Below are 17,717 nucleotides of genomic sequence, written 5' to 3' on the forward strand. Positions count from 1 at the left end.
ATTCCAGAGGGGTCCTCCATAACCCTACAGAAAGAAGCATCTTCATCTGCCAAGACAGGGGGACAAGGAAAACAATATTAACAACCAAGGCTTGCTTGCCAGGTGTCCCCAGTTTGCTATCATTCCATCACTTGCTTGCTGATCCCACTCTGCATAGCTGTCTACTCCCCAGAGAGCCCCCACACAAGCACACAAACATTTTTCCGTATCTTCAAGTCTTCACTTGAGTCTTCATGAGGCTCCCATGGTGTACCAAACATATTACATAGTTTGTATACTTTTTTCTCTTGTTAATGCATCTTTTGTTATGGAGTTTCAGCTATTGCCTATGAATGAGTGGAAAAACAGCACATTTACTCAACTGCATGGCCATAGTCAGTACCCAACCTAGAGCAACTTACCTGGGAGAAAGACTTGGATATACTTCTAACTACTTGACCTTCTTTGCCAAATTGTGTGAAATGAACATAAACAGTCAGTTACAGTAACTCACTCTGTATATAAAACAGCTGATAAAGATAATCTTTCAAAATAAGTACTTCATATGGCTTACCCTAATATTTTGGGTCTTTAGAAGCTCAGATTCCACATGAGCCTCAAGGTTTATTAAGTCTTATTTTGATTTCAATGATCAAGGAAACAAACGACTAGGGCAAAGTTCAGTGGTAAATCACACGTTCAGCATGTTTGAGGTTCCAGGTTTGACCACCAGCTTGTAAAGGAGGAAAGGAAGAAGGGAAGGAGGGAAAGAGGGAGGGAGAAAGAAATTAAGTAAAGTTTCTCATCTGAAAGAGGAGTGGGAATTCAACTGTCAAACACGTAGGAGCACATAGATCTCCAGAAGAGAGGGCAGTGGGAGCAAACACAGGTTAATGAGAGACTGTGAGTGGTTGGCTCCAGTTAAGACAGGGTATGTGTAGAAAACTGGTGGGAAAGGGGCATGTGGTAATTAGGGAGGAGTCAAATTAGAGAACACTTCTGCATTTTATTCTGAATATTTTTCTTGACTTTACCGTGCGGAATCATAGGCGCTTTTTTTTTTTTGTCTTTTTGAGACAGGGTTTCCCTGTAGCCTCAGCTGTCCTGGAACTCACTATGTAGACCAGGCTGGCCTCTTAACTCACAGAGATCTGCCTGCCTCTGCCTCCCGAGTGCTGGGATTAAAGCCGTTTGTCACTTTTTAAACAGAGGAGAAATGGTGTTAAAAAATTATTCTATGGTCTCAACCATAGGAAAGAAAATGAGGGAAAAACAAAAACAAAAAGACCAGAAGAAAACTCAGTGGTTGCTTCTGGTGCTGGGGTATTATCCCGTCTTATGCCACAGTGGAATGCAATTACTTCCTGATGGTGCTAAAATTTCAGACCGTGAGCACATTTTGGTTCATCAATTGCCTTTTCAGTTTTGTCTCTGAAACTGTGACTCTCAGACTGTATTAATGCAGTGAGCACCCTCATCCACACTGGAAAGACCAAGCCAACAGGTACTATGGTCGCTGAGATGCCCCAGGGTAAAGGCAGAGACTGTGTTGTGTCTTACAGTCTGAACCTCAGAGAGGCTAGCATATCAACTTCACTGATTTGCAAAGGAATCAATTCTGGCTCTAAGTGACTCAGTTTTATCTTTTACTTTGCCTTACAGGAAACAGAATTTTATCACACGCCCTTGCCTAGGTCATTTCAAATTCAAGTATTCAAGGTGAGTCTTCAACTCACCTTTCCAGCCCTTTTAGCAGATAGTTGGCCCAAAGCCTGAGCTCACAGAAAGACTGGAGCTGCTAAACACTATACCACAGAAGCGGAGGCATGCAAAGCTTTAGTCAGAACAGTCTGTACAAATAAAACAAGCAAAGCAAACCACTAACACCAAGTCCAATCACTACATTTACAATAAAGAGATACTTATGAGGAAAGACCGCCCAAAGCACTTCATTAAACCAAAACCATCACACATGAAGCCCATCCATAAAACCACAACACCGGTAACACCCTTTATTAGGAGGTTGTTGGTGAAGTTAAATAATACACATGGGGTGCTTAGAAGGTAGTTTGGCACAAGGAGTTCACTCAATAAATGGTATCTATCATTGTTATTGTTTCATCTGACACATGGTGATCATTTCACAAATGTTAGTACATTACTATTACATCTTATAACTTACCTCTTTCTAGCCACAGAGACATTATTTATGTTAAAGAATATTCAGTATCTTGAATAAAATTAGATAATTAGAGTGCTTTGAGAGAAAAAAAATGCATAGCCCTTATATTTACCTCTTCATATCTATCAAAAACTGCTCCTTCTTGCAAAAAGGGAGGAACTTCTTTCTGCCAGTTAAATTCATAGGGTTTGGCCATGATGATAGTCAAGACCTAGGAGAAAACAAATATCTATTAGCATACAAAATTAAAGCACAAGTGGCTATCAAAGGTTAGACATTTTGTATTCCTGTATTTGCAAAAGCTTTTCTTTAAATGTGTGGGAAAAGGACGTAAGATTGGGGGGGGGTTGTTATTTTGCTTTGCTTTTGTTTTGTTTTGTTTGTTTTGTTCAGACAGGAACTCATTATGTGGATCAGGCTGACTTGGAATGCACTATGTAGTCCAGACTAGCCTGGAGTTCACAGAGATCTGCTCACCTCTGACTGGGATTAAAGGTATGTGCCACCAAGTTTAGCAGTTACCTTCCTTTTTATGTCTTCCCTTCATCTGACCCAAACATTCCTTCTCCTTGTCTCTAAATCTGAGAGAGATCATCATTCCTGTCTTCTGTGGACCCCTCAATAACCACTGATAGGGAGCTATGTTAACATGACGCACTGAAAAGCAATGTGGTAGAGAGGAATGGAGCTCAGCAGTACCGTGTGCTTACACATGAGAGGCCCTGGGTACAAGCCCCAAAACATAACAAGCAGGCAAACAAATTATTTCATAGGAAACAACGTGGCCAGGCAGGAATAGTTGCCCATACTTGTAATTCCAACTACTTGAGCAGCTGAGACAGGAGTTCATCCTAGGCAACAAAGGAAGATTCTGGCAAAAGAGAAAAGAAAGGAAGGAAAGGGAAAGAGAGAGAGAAGAAAAGGGAAAGAAATTCAAGTGAACAGAACACAGTAGCTCAGGTTTGTCAGATAAAGAGGCAAGACGCCCCTTACTAGTGCTTCAAGTGTTCTAGGATGTTCTAATTCCTGACAACCATCCCTTGCACTTTTTACCCATGGTCTCATTTTCAAAGGAGTAGCAACCAGAGACATCTAATATAAGAGGCTCATGTCAAATATGAGCAGAGCGTTTCTATCCATTCATAACGTCTTTCACTGGTTTAATGGATTCTCTTGGGATCCGAGCACCCAAACAAAAGCATCCAGAAAGGGGCTGCTTCTGAGACTTCACTACCGTTTACTACTGAAATATTCATCTCGGATTGAGTAGTCATCCCATGAAAGTGGCCTTATTCAATGCAGGCCTCTAGGGGCTGGGGCAGCTGAGGGAGCACTCTGGACAAAAGGATGATGACTTCTGCCTCTGCTCTCTAGGGAAAAGATCAGTCCTCATAATGGAAGCCACTGCCCTGTCTACAATTTTCAGAGCTCTAGGGGTCAGATTAGTACAGAGGCATTTTGGGAAAACGCTACTGAAGTACCCAGGGTTTTCCCAATTTTAAACTGGAAGGAGTGCTGTTCTCTGTTCTGGCTCTGAAATGCTTCCTAGGGCTGGGCATTAACAGCTGGCTTATTTTACGCAGACGGTACAATGAAGATTTATATGCAAAATCTATACACAAGAAAATGTGGACCTAGACAACTGACTGTCAAAATAGAAACAAATAAAGGTATGTCTAATAATCTATATGACTGCAGAAAAAAAAAAAAAAAACCAACGGACGAATGGTTACTTCATAAAGGGATGGAGAAGGTCAATACTCGCTGTTTGCAATCCACTCAAATCCCCACCACAGCCGATTACAAAGACACTCTTACTATTCATGTTAATGGTTCCTGCACTCAGATTCTCAGACTGCCATGAGGTCCTCGCCTACAAGGACCTGAAGGTTTAACTGCCTCCTTCCCTGCCTCCACCTCACTCACAGGGCCCAAGGAAAAGGATCTACGTCTCCTAAATGAGGGTGGGAATTTCAGGGGAATTAATCTGAGAGTTGATACAATGCGGCAGGCAGCTTTTCCAGTATAAACACCTTAAGCAGTAACTGGAAGAAAGCCAGAGCACTTTTACATGGCCCATTGTCTATACTGTTGCACAACTGGACAGACTAGTGCATTGATAGCAGATGAAAAATTCAGAGAGCTTGGCAGGGAGGCGACAAGACAGGAGGAAGTCCTAGAAGCCCTTACATCATGAGAGAAGACAGAACGCTCCTTCTAGAGAACATCGTAAGAAACTGGAAGTTAGCGGGAAAAGCACAAAGGAGCCAACAGAGAAGCTGGGGGCGGAACAGTCAAGGGCATGCAGGCCATTCACAAAGACAGCCTGACATCCATCAGCTGGGGTAAACTGAAGAAGAGAGATGTTTGGTTTTGTTGGCTTACTCTGCGATGCGTCTTTACTTTAACATGTTGTTTCGTCAGGTCTGTCTACAAAGATTTTAAAATAGGTCCCTTGGTAGATCTACCACGTGTTAAGACTTATCAGTCTGCTGTGAACTAAAGTTCCCTAAAAAGCCACACCTATGTTGGAGAGTCTGTAGACTGATGGTGAAGAGTTGGAATGCTGCAAATAGAGAGCCAGAATTATCTTGGGCTATCTTTAGCTCCTTTAATAGCCATTTATCACCCACCTCTTTATCAGACCTAGCTTCCTTTTGACTACCAGATTAAACTTTTGGAATAACCCTCGGCAGACCACTAACTTTCACCAACTCAGACTCAAGAATGTCATTAGAGTGCATCCAAATGCTGTGACTTGGCTTTCCCCACTTTGCGGCTGTCCCCACCAATGAAGATCACACTATGTAGCCCTGACTGACCTGGAATTTGCTGTGTAGACTGGGCTGACCTTAAACTCACAGAGGTTCACTTGCTTCTGCCTCTGCAGGGATTAAAGGTATGTGTCACTGGGCCTCTCACTGTCTTTGGAGTGAACACTGACTGTGTTCTGCGTTGACACTGCCTATGTCAAATGTGCTGGGTTGACCAGAAAGACAACTCAGCTTCCCCATGAGACTACCCTAGGCCAGTCTGGGTCAATATTCTGTTTCTGGATATACACCTCAGTTTTAGGCATAGGGTGGACAGAGGACATAGGTGACACCAGGTGTTTCCAAGGTACCTGGGGATGGCAAGCTGCATGATGCCTCCAAGCAGACTCACAGAATAAGTGTTGTAAATTATACCTTCCAGGACAGAAAAGGACTCTGCAGGTATGATTAACAATTTTGTAATGGGAAGCTAATTCTGTATCATTCATATGAACATTAAATATAATAAAAAAGTCTTATAAAAGGGACATTGGTCAGAGGCAGAAGAGGTAGCAATGTAACCATGAGGGCTGAGACTAGAGCGATACAGCCACATGCCAAGGAATGTTGGCAGACACTGGAAGGTAGAAGAGGCCAGGGATGAATTCTTCCTAGAGTCTAGGGGAATGTAGCCCTGAAGATACCTTCATTTTAACTTCTGTAAGAGAAAGATTTCTATTGTTTTCAAGTACTAATCTGTGGCGATTCTTTTTGAGGCCCTAGAAACACATACACTGAGCCTCCCAAAGCTGCACAGTTTCTAAAGGGCCTGTCCAGTTGCCAGATCAATCTGGAGTGGAGTAAAAAGACGGCTGCAGTCTGAAGAGATCTGACATAGGACATACAACAAACACTCATTCAGCAGAATCAAAGGAGGATGAAGAGGGACATAAAAGTGGAGATAAAATGGGCCCTGGAAACAGTGCAGACACTGCCACCCGTGTATTCAAAAACCTTCGCACCAGCAAGGTATTATCTCGATGGTGTACTGTTCACTGGGTTCCCAATCTCCTTTGATAACTTTGTAGCTCAATAACAAATATGAATTTTAAATGAGCCCTGCAGCTGCCCACAAACCAATCACTACGTTCTCTATTTTTTTGGCTTCTGTGTTTCACATGACAGCGTAGAACTTTGAATGAGTAACAGTTCACCACATTGCACATGTGAATTTTAACTTTACGTCTTATCTTTCACTTTAACCTTGTAATGAAAACATTCCACAGGAATTAATGATCCCATCCTCATCCGACCACACAAATCCCATTAGACCAAATAACCCTTAACCGTAAATGAATCTACAATGGAAACTGCCAACAGTATTTTTCAGAGAAGATGAAATAAAATTTCTGACCAAAAGTAAATTGGTTGAATTTTTGAATAATAAATTCTCATATTTTATAAACAGATCAACAGCCTATCATCGGATCATCCTGATCTTTTAAATGCTCAGCTTTACTTCAAGCAGGAATCGAATTTAACACTGACATACACTAATGATAATTTTCCCCATTTGCTGAAAATGTCTCCATTTTCATGAAGTCATTAAATAGCCTTTTCAAGAAATGTACAATGAGTACAGGACTAAGAAAACAATAATAATTCAAGCTGTTGAGAATTGAGAGTATACTTTGGAGAAAAAGAATTTTGCAATACATTCCTATGGCCCGTAAAGGCACCCAGTCATCCACAGTAATTTTATCAATAGGATTTATCCTAAGTAAATGCATGCAAAGCCTAATGATAAATACACTACTGTGCTGCTTAAGGTGGGAAAATATTGACTGCATATGTTCTCAGTGCTTAACTAAGCAACTAGCTTAAATACACTGTACATTTAAATATTCTTGTGTCATTATGAATAGTGCTGTATTCCAGGACAGTTGGGGCTACAGGGAGAACCTGTCTCAAAAAAAAAAAAAAAAAAAAAAAAAAAAAAAGAAAAAAGAAAAGAAAAGAAAAAAATACTGCTGTAAAGGGATGGTTATTTGTTTAACAATGCAAATGCAGAAGTGTTCCTAAAAATACCTACAGTTTGTTGCAAGCAAATATACTCTCAACATGTTGTTAAGCAAATAAAAAAGGAAATGTGATCCACACTGCTTCACACAATTGTTGTGTTTTAAATTTTAACTGTCCCTCCAAAGATCAAGTGTTGAAGGTTTGGTCCCAATGTGGCACTGTTTGGGGGCAGGGTAGGGGTGGGAGGGCTTTGGGAAGCAACTGGATCTCCAGGCCTCTGTCCTCATAAATGGATTAATATATTTATGGATTCATAGCTTGATGAGTTTGGGGGGCTTTATAATAAAAGTAACCAGTTTGTTTCTGCCTATTTATTTATGTATTATTTGCTTATTTAATGTGTATGAGTGTTTTGCCTGAATGTATGTAAGTACATCTGTATCATACAATGCCTGCAGAGACCAGATGAAGATGTTGCATCCACTGGAACTGGAGTTAGGGATGGTTGTTAGCTGCCATGTGGGCACTGGGAACTGAACCTGTGTTCTCTGCAAAAGCACCCACTCTTAACCACAAAGCCCATTTCTCCAGGTGCCTCTCTCTGCTTCTTTGCTGCCACAAGGTAACCAGCTCTGCTTCACCAAGTGCTCCCTACTGTGACATTCTGCCCACCACAGGCCCATAGCAGTTAGGCCAAATGATTATGGAATAAAGTCTGTGACACTATAGGCCAAAATAAGGCTTTCTGACTTTAAGTTGTTCTTTTCCTCTTATTTTTAGATATTTTCTCACAGATACAGAAAGCTAATATACAATATATAGACATATACAAAAGGAAAAACAATAGTTACATAATATCACATATTATGTGTATAGTATTATATATATTATATACGAAGAGCATATTTCATGTCAAAAATTTTAGTGATTTAAAAAAATACTTTCCTGCATTATAAAATACAGAAGATTACAGTGACAACAATTTTTACATTCAGGGAAAAATATCCTCTCTAAAGTGAAAGAAGGATGACATTTAACAAGTTATTTCTTTTCATGAAAATCAGTTTTTAAACAGTGTCTGTATTTTCCACCAGAATTCTTGGCAGGAACAAACAGCAAAGCAAAGACAAGCAAAGCTGTAAATGTTTTCTTTCCTCTTCTGGGATTTAACTTCTTCACTGTCAACAGGAAGACTTCATATACATGGTTCTCATTTGCTACTGAACAAGGAGTTCTTCAGGGATAAAACTTGCATTATTAGTTCTGAGAACTCTGGCATTCTTTTCTAGATTTATTCTTTGAGAATTTCATTCATGTATACAATGAAATATGATTATATCTGCCCCCCATTTCCTCTCTCCAACTCCTCAGAATCCCTCCAACAGGTCATCCACCCAATTTTACATCTTTTTTTTTAGTAATCCACTAATCCCATTAGTCCCATTTGTGCAGGGTATGGGGCCATCCACTGATGCACAGGCAGCCTACCAGTAGCACATCCCAAAGGAGACCAAGTCCTCCTCCCCAAGCACCTACCAACTCCCAATGGTTCCTCAGTTAGGGGTGGGGCCTGTATAGCTTCTCTCCTATCCACTAGAATTTTGGCTGGCTTGATCTTATTCAGGTCTTGTGTAGAGAACCACAGCTGCAGTGAGTTTCTGTGTGCAATGGCCATGACACACCAGAAGACAGCATTTTACAGTCCTCCTCCCCATCCTCAGGCTCTCTCTTTCTTTCTGGCTCCTTATGTCTAACATTCCCTAAGCCTTGGCAGGGATGGGGTTGATATAGATGTCTCGTTTAAAGCTGAGCACTCACAGCCATGTATTTTTGACAAGTGGACCAGTTATGAGTCTCTCCATTGACTACTGTACACTGCAAAAAGGAGCTTCTCTGATCCAGGCTGAGGAGCTCTGGTATTCTTGTATTTGGAAATAAAACAGACTATAGTGGTGCTGGAATTAGTCTTTCATGAATTCAAACTACTACAAAAACCTATTGTTTTTGCCATGATTGACCCACTATAAAGTACACTGAATTCAAAATAACATCCTAGATTTCATAAATATATATACCCCACAGAAATAAAATAAGAACAGAAAGTAAATAATCACTGTCTCTATCTTCTCACCTCCAAATTAATCATAATTATAATAAAGTGTGACTTTAGTGGTTTAATTAAAATGAACCTAAGTATTTAAAAGAATTGTCTCTATAAATGTAATAGGTGAAATTTATGATCATCGTATAGGGTTCATTATATCAGGATTTTTACACAGTTAAGTGGAAAACATCCCTAGTTATCTGTGGTATTTAGAGAGCCAGCTTAATTTGAATATAGTGATTAGCTGCTAGGATATCATGGGGAAGAAACAGGCTTAGCCTTCTTTTGCCCAATACACGTCTTAGGACTGACACTCCTATAATAAAAGACAGATTACAGTCAAGGCACAATAAATGTACTTAGTAAGTTTTAGGTGACGTGGGATCCTTCACAAAGACTCTAGGCAGGGGATTCTGAGCTGAATAAGAGAAAAAAACAAGCTGAGCACTAGCATGTATGCATTAATTTAATGATGTCAGGTCTTGACTGTGTCTGTACTGGGACTAACTGCTTCAAGTTCTCAATGCTTAGACCTCTCTGCAATGGTGGAATATGACCTGGAATTGTGGGCCAAATAAACTTTTTGTCCCTTAAGCTGTTTTTGTCAAGGTATTTCATCACAGCAACAGAAAACGAAACTAAGACAGTTAAGCAAGACAGGAGACCTGAAGAACAAAAGTAAAAGATAAAGGAGCCAAAACCAAGCGCTCAGCCGATGTAAAACCCATTTAATCCACAATGCAGTCACTGAAGCCACTGCCAAAAACTTTTTCATTCACAGTCTCAATGATACCTATTAACTTAAAGTTAGGAAGGCTAATATTTCTCCTAAGAACTGGGAAAACTCAGGAAGAATGTGCTAGGTATATCAAGTTTCAATCAACAAACTCACTTAAGTTTAAGGAACTGCAATTACTAAGTGAGCTGGAAAGAATGATTACAAGAAGGATCATACCCTCAGTTACACTGGAAAGCAGTGGCATCTCTCACTATTCCACTTACATCTCTCCCTCTCAAAATGCTGTCCCTAGTGTTCTGTTCTCAAAGAACAACCCCAGCTGCCTGCCTGGAATGCTGTCTGCAGAACAAGTTTCCATTCTTCACCTTCCTCTGCAGCTGATAGGGCTGATGAAGAACTTCTAGACCTTAACCTGTACTGGAGCTCAGACCTCAGCCCAATCACTCTCAGATCAGACTGGCAGCACATGGGTCCTGGAGGTAGCAGGTGGGGCTACACCCTGAACCTGTCCTCATATGCATGGCTTGTATCCCTTGTTATAGCTGACCCCACGGGTAGCTCTGAAGGTCTTCTTATTCCCATCCCTTCAAACTTTGTCCTTCAATTGCCCTTGGACTGGTTCTGCCATAATTATTAGGCAAAAAAGTCACCAACATCAAACTTATCAAGAAGAGAAACTCTCTATTTTACAGGCTCAACTTTTGCCTTAATTATCAGACTATTTCAAAGGAAAGATTTTTATTTTATCTTTGCTTGAATAATCCTTCTGACAGTTGCCTTAGGCACGAGTACATGTTAAGTCTGAAGACTGCAAAATGGGACTGCACAAAACAGGGAAGAGGCTGTGGATAGGGCAGGCACAAATTCAAGGATTCAAAGGATCCTTTGTTTTAAAAACTATTTTCTTATTAAATAAACATACACATACAATGGGCTATTAAATTTAATCAAGAATCCGTGGAGTTAAACACTGGCTAAGCTGTTTTATAAATAGGCCACTGCTATTATTATACAGGAGTCATAAGATGAGGATGAAGTTTTAAGATTATGCATATTAGAACTGAGTCCAGACCATATGCGGAGAAAAAAAAATATTTAGGAGCTAAAAGGCATTTGAAAGTAACAGCTTCTTTATGTTCATACATACAAAGGTATTACTCTGTGGCTTGAAAACAAGTCTTGGTCAAAGAAATATAACATAAATAAACCTCAGACTCTTAGGAGGTCACTTATCCTGTGTGTTCAAAATGATCCCGACTGAAATCCTCAAATGCTTAAACTAAACTCAGCAGTGGAGTCGATAAAAACAGACAGGGAGAAGAAGTACATGAAATTCAAGGCTTAGGGAAGACAAGTCTACCTAAAAATACTTTGAAGTATTTATCTTTATATGTGTTTGTGTCTGTCTGTCTGTGTGCATGCCCTATGTGTTCGGGTGTCTGTGGAGGCCAGAAGAGCGGTCAGATCCTCCGGGGAGCTGGAGTGACAGGCAGCTGTGAACTGCCCAACCTGGGTGCTGGGAATGGAACTTCTTCTGGAAGAGCAGCAATGCCTTTAACCTGCTGAGTCATCTTCTCATGCCCTACGCATATCCTTTTTTTTTTTTTTAAAAAAAAAAAAAAAGCTTTTCTTACAGTTTTACTTTGCTTTTAGATGCACAAAAATGCAATCAATATGAAAGAAAAGATGTAAAACCCTTTAACTGTTACTTTAAGGATGAGGTGCTGTCCTGTCAGGTTTCTTTCCTCTGGCTTTGCTGGCATTGCTATTCAACTATTTCAAACAAAGTTGGGACAGTGGAGGTACAAACTGGTTTATACAAATGAGTAAAGTAATTAATGTTTCATCTCTTAGGATTGGAGAGATGGTTCAGTGAACAGGAAGAGCACTGGCTGTTCTTGCAGAGGACCTGGGTTCAGTTCCCAGCACCCACACGGTAGCTAACAACCATCTGTAAGTCCAGATCCAGGGGACCCAATGCCCACTTCTTGCCTGTATGGACCCTTTATACATGTAGGTAAAACATTCATACATATATAAAATATACTTTTTAAAAAAGAATGTTTCAGGGCAGGCATGGTGGTGCACGCCTTTAATCCCAGCACTTGGGAGGCAGAGGCAGGGGATCTCTGTGAGTTCAAGACTACCCTGGTCTACATAGTGAGCTCCAGGACAGCTGGAGCTACAGGGAGACCCTGTCTCAAAAAGACCAAAAAGAAAAAAAGAAAAAAAAAAAAAAAAGGAATGTTTCATCTTAGGGATGGTGATAACTCAGTGCTTAAGAGCACTGACTATTCTTGCAGAGGACCCAGGTTCAGTTCCCAGTACCCACATTGCAGCTAACAACCATCCTTAACTCCAGTTTCAGTGGATCCAATGCCCTCTCTGGCCTCCACGGATATTGCATGATACAATGCACTTACATACATGCAGGCAAAGTACTCACACACATAAAATAAATATATTTTTAAAAGAAGATGTTGTCTTAAAATAGACTTCACTGGCACTTTCCACATTCTGAGCTACAATCATGTAAGGAACAACTGTGGTTTCAAGAAGGAGCACATCCCTGTCCTTTTCTTCATAAAGACTTTGGGGAAGGATTTTGTTACAGATTAGAAGATAGTCTTGGTTCCCAGAGATGGAACTTGGGTCTGTGATTCCCTTAATAAACCCACTAGAATGGCTCTTATCTGTCCCTAGTTTTGACACCCATCCTTGCTGTCTCTCACAGCCTAGTCCAGCGACCCATTAATACTATCATTCCTTCACAATTTTATTGTTTTTGTCTAAAAAGTATAAATGTATCTGGATTTTGTCATTTCTTTAGACTTTACTCACTGATGAAGATCCTCATGTACATATTTAGTTATTAAAACGTGTATGCTTTCCTCTTCCTAATGAGCCTCCTATTAATTTGGTTTCTAGGATAAGCCAAAGAGACGACATATTAGTGGGAGCTTCTTCCTTCCCTACATGAGTAGGCAGGAAAACCAGCTTTAGGGCTGGGGCTGGGTTTAGTGACAGAGTGCTTGCCTAGCATGCACAAGCCCTGGGTTCTAACCTCAGAACAGCAAACAACAGCAGCAAAGCTCTAGGCAGACAAACCCAGAGCTATCTTTGGTTTTGTCAGATAGACTGACAATGAGATTAAAACTGTGTCTTCTTCATTCCCATTAGACACACCAGCACTTATGTCTATATGCTTGAGATAAATGTTCCAATGTTGACTTTAGAAAGTGAATCAGGAAGATTCAAGTCTTACAGTTCTATAAGTAATCTGTCCACTCCCCCAAAAAAGGGTCTGACTATAATTATATATTACTATCCATGATTAAGCCTCCTAAGGTGGAAGTAAACATGCAATCATAAAATAAATGACTTTGCTTCTAGCCTCAGCTCTGTCCCAACTAGCTGTCAGACCTTGAGGGAGCTGTGGTGACCTCTGAGAGGCTTTCTGTGTCCTTGTTGTTATAATATAGAAGATACAGACATTTTTCTGATCTCTTCTAATTTAGATCAGTTAGAGTAAACATAATTTAGGCTATAATCTTAATGTGAGTGGACAAATGTAGATGTTATTTAAGAACCACTTATCCTTCCTGAAATATAATTCCTAAAATGAAAGTCACACCAAGATGAGTCCAAGTAAGATGTCAGACAATGCGTTACCATTGTATATGGAAGAACAACTCACAAAGTAATGACAAGGTGACATTTCTAGAACAGCCCTTCAGTATCAAAGCACACTTAAAAGATGCCAAACCCTTGCCCAATCCATGTGAGGTCAACAACCTTCAAATAATTGTCCCTTTCATAAGATGTGTGCTTATACCGGATTGTTTTAAAGTGTTTGCTTCCCTGGCTTGTGTAGAAATTGAAAAACACTCCTCGTTCTAACAAGGCCCAGAGGCAATGGGAAGATATCTGAGGTCATAGAGTCACATATGAAGTCATTCCCAAGAGTTTGCATCCTATACTATTTTAGTAAATGTCTCTGACACTTAATTCAAGCCAGGCTGGGAAAAGAGAGCAAAACCTGAGTTTCTTTCACTAAGTCCAATGCCCCTTGTTAGACAAGGGCTTGGTTTCCCCATGTGTCTGTAGTAATAAGAAAAGTTCCTGAAAATCACTTTGGTCTTTGTGTCTGCAATCAATTATTTTGTTTCCTCAGGGAAGCGTTTGACCCAGCATATTCCAAAATGCTACAAGGCTGCAGGAAACTTTGAAAGACACTCAAGGAGTCAGCAGTCTGATTGCCAGCCAGGAGGATGTGTTTTCATTAGGCAGAAGAGGCTGGCTTCCTGCTGTGGAGAGGAGTGAAGTGAGTGCCTGCCACAGGGGCCTCAAAGTACTCACACCAGCAGCAAGGAGAACTGCCCCACCAGGCTTCTTAACATGCTCCCTAGGAGCACATCCAATATGGAGGCCAAGTTTAATTTACAAATCTTTCACATGTTCCATTCAAGTTAGAAACCATCACCTAACTAGTAAGTTATGAAAAACTAAAGTGTGAGATCCCAGTAAGGAATGCTTTTAGTCCCAGCACTTGAGAGGCAGAGACAGGCATATCTCAATGAGTTCCATGCCAGCAAAGTCTACATAGCATGTTCTAGGCCAGCTAGGTTGCATAGTGAGACCCTGTCAAAATATAAAAGAACAACAAAAACAAAAAGCTTGAGGTCCCTCAGAACTAGAGCTTAATTCTGGGGTGGCTCCTTTTTCACTGAGTGGCCCAAGTTCCTACAACACAGCGGAACACTTTGAAGAAATGGCCTTTGAACAGCATAAGGAAAGGTAATCTTTTCTTGTGGTTGTCTTTAAGTGCTTAATAACATGTATTTAAACTAAAACTATTTCAACCAAAACCTAAGATTGCTTCACCAAAGGAGATGTATTGGATGACCACTGCCTTCCAGTTTCCTACCTCAGAATTGCCTGAAGATAGATTGTTGCAACTTCAACAACAACAAAAAATTCTTTTTTAATGCACTCAAAATAACTGTTTATTTTTAAAAATCACTGTTTCTTTTTTTTTTTTTTTTTTTGCTTTGTTTTTAGAGAATTCTAAATCTCATAGGGAAATTTTAGTTTTGTTAAAACAACAAAACCCCAAACCAGGCTCTACCCATGCGCTCCACTGCATTAACTGACCTACAATACTATTGGGGTTATCTGTAATGGGCATAGTGACAAAATCAACATAGTTGCCTAAATTTAAACTGGCAAAATCACAATTTGATTAAATCATTATACGTATTTGAATTTCATTCTTCTCTTTTTAAAACCAATTCTCCAATGTAAAACTGGAAGGAAATGCATCCAATCTGACCATAACTTGAATAAATCAGGTTTTGCGGATAAGACATTTACTCTCTTTAAATATTTGTGGTATTAAAGTTTTCAAAAGATTATAATTAAGGGAAATTTTGGCCACCAAGGTCACATACCTCCCCCATGGGCAAATTTCTTTATAAAGATAAGATTAGCTTTTGAAACTGCCATTTCCTAACTATTGGCTTACTGTAAATTTTTTTTTTTTTGGGGGGGTTTTTTTGAGCCAGGGTCTCCCTGTAGCTCCAAAACTGGCTTTGGAACTTGCTATGTAGACCAGGCAGGCCTTGAACTCACAGAGATTCACCTGACTCTGCTTCCCAAGTGCTGGAATTAAAGGCATGCGCCACCATGCCAGGGCTGTAAATCTGTGTGTGTGCGTGTGTGTGTATAATTTTTATATTTTAGTTATTATTTTTATTTTATGTGTATGTGTATGTGTGTATTGCCTGCCTATAGGCAAGTGCACCCGTGTTGTGCAATGCCCACGGAGGTCAAAAAAGGCTGTCGGATCCCCTGGGACTGGAGTTACGGACAGTTGTTAGCTGCCATGTGGGTACTGGGATTTGATCCTGGGTCTTCTGCAAGAACAACCAGTGTTTTTAACTGCTAAGCCATCCCTCCAGCCCCTGTAAATATCTTTTTAAAAAATGTTATTTATTATTTTTATTTTATGTGTATGAGTCAATGTATGTATGTAAGTGCGCCCACATCATGCAATGCCTGAGGACATCAGAAGAGGGCGTCAGGATCCCCTGGAACTGGAGTTAAGGATGGTCATTAGCCACCATGTGAGTACTGGGATTCAAAACCAGGTCTTCCGCAAGAACAGTCAGTGCTCTTTACTGCTGAGCTATCTCTCCAGCCCCAACCCAGATTTTTTTCAAACAAAGCAATTACAGAACAAGGGCGATTGACATTTTCATGTGACAAACATCTAAACTTTGGGTGAATTTCAGCCTTAATGAGCTAATGGTGAAGAGGTAATTGTTTAAACCTTAATGTAGTTTTCAGGAGGGCTTGAACAAAGGGTGTGATAATCTCAGCCAACATTTAGATTCCACCATTGCTTGGAGTTATGTTGTGAACTTCTGTGCTACAATTTTCAAAAGTCCATCAACAGAATACAGGTCTGGTGGAGAATATGAAAGATATACTATTTAAGCTACACAGGACAAGATTCTAAGGATTCAGAGTTCTTTTAATGGAGTGAGACTGGAGGCCAAGAAACTTTAGACAAGCTGTGTAAGGTACCATAACCTCCCAACAGAACTGGAAGGAACAGAATCGTGGAGCTGTTGGTCTGAAACTCATCACATCCCTATCCTGACTCACTGGTCAGGGCAAGAGAGAATTTTTCATATGTTTGGAAGAGTAAGTAATTAAGTCATCTGTGTTTAGTCAAGAGTAAAAACCACATATAAAGATCAATGATCTCAGGAACATAGAATTTTGTGTTTGTTTGCAGTGCTAAGGCTGGAACCCACATCTTGCACATGCTAGGTAAGTAAAGTGCTCTCTATCCTGTGAGCCATATCCCAAGCCAGGAATGCAGCCTTTAAGTCATTAGGAAAATAAAAATTATTTTATAATTAACTGAGCTTTTCTGTAGAATAGATCTATTCATTCACTTGAGGATGTTGATGTCCTCTTCTGTCAGAGGTGACCAAGGGATTGTTGTACTGGGTTATCTTTTTAGAAAATAATATTGGGTTGGTGCAATCCACTAGGACACTGTAAGAGAGGGACTAGGAGTTAGTCACATTTTTGGACAGGTAGATAGTCAGGAAAAGGACCACTAACAAATAAAGATGGCATGCTTCCCTCTTCTTCTCGATCTGAGATAATAAAGGCATAGGGGCTCCCCCTCTGGTCAGCAAGTTTTTTGTTCCATCTAACTAGTCCAAATCAGTTCACATAAGAACAGGCCAGACCTGAATACCTCTTCATTTGAAGCCATAAATCTAATAGTCTTTCTTCTTTGTTTAAACTGACCAATCCAAAATTTGAGAAATGGGACCCACAAGAACCCTTAAAAACCCAAGCCCTGCCCAGAGAACTAGATTTTCATTTTCTGAATCTCCTGTCCACCTGTGGAGAGATTTTCTCTGGGTGAGTGTGGATATGTGGGTGAGTCCAGATCTTCATCTTTCAATAAAGTCTGTTTGCCTGTTGCTCTCTACTGTGTCTGGGATTTTTCCTGCCTTTTAATTCTTTCATTAACTGAGAAAACAAACCCAACCCATAGCTGGTAACAAACATAAGTTCCTAGATTCCTCTGAATCAAAGTCTAACCATTCCCTCACTGAAAATGTGAAGTAAAATGTATCCTTGTGTTTATACTGGTAAGACAGTTGATTCCAGCTCAGGGAGAGTACTGCAGGGTGCCTGGCTGTTTGGGTAATGCCTGCCCACTTTTCTGTTTGCAAATAGTCTTGGAGTTACTAAAAAGGGCAACTTTCTACCATTATCTTCTTGGTTTGTGGGCTGTAAAGGGACTCTCGAAACTGTTAGCTCATCATGGAGCCCTCAGAAAGCAGCTGAAAGACTATGATTCATACTGGCTACGCTTCCTAAGACGTTTTTTTCCACTTCAAACTAGAA

At 40.2% G+C, this 17,717-nt stretch overlaps 1 long non-coding RNA gene across 2 annotated transcripts in view; it reads right to left on the bottom strand.

The window, feature by feature from the left end:
• Positions 1–2,272: 2,272 nt before the first annotated feature.
• Positions 2,273–17,717, bottom strand: part of LOC108490928 — a 259,918-nt gene continuing 244,473 nt past the window's right edge. For both annotated transcript variants that reach the window (XR_003849755.1, XR_001872467.2), the window contains exon 3: positions 2,273–2,372. This is a non-coding gene — a long non-coding RNA (uncharacterized LOC108490928). The remainder of the gene's footprint in view (positions 2,373–17,717) is intronic.

The sequence above is a fragment of the Nannospalax galili genome, unplaced genomic scaffold (assembly GCF_000622305.1).
Source record: "Nannospalax galili isolate Female #2095 unplaced genomic scaffold, S.galili_v1.0 scaffold1477, whole genome shotgun sequence".
In the NCBI taxonomy this organism is placed as follows: domain Eukaryota; kingdom Metazoa; phylum Chordata; class Mammalia; order Rodentia; family Spalacidae; genus Nannospalax; species Nannospalax galili.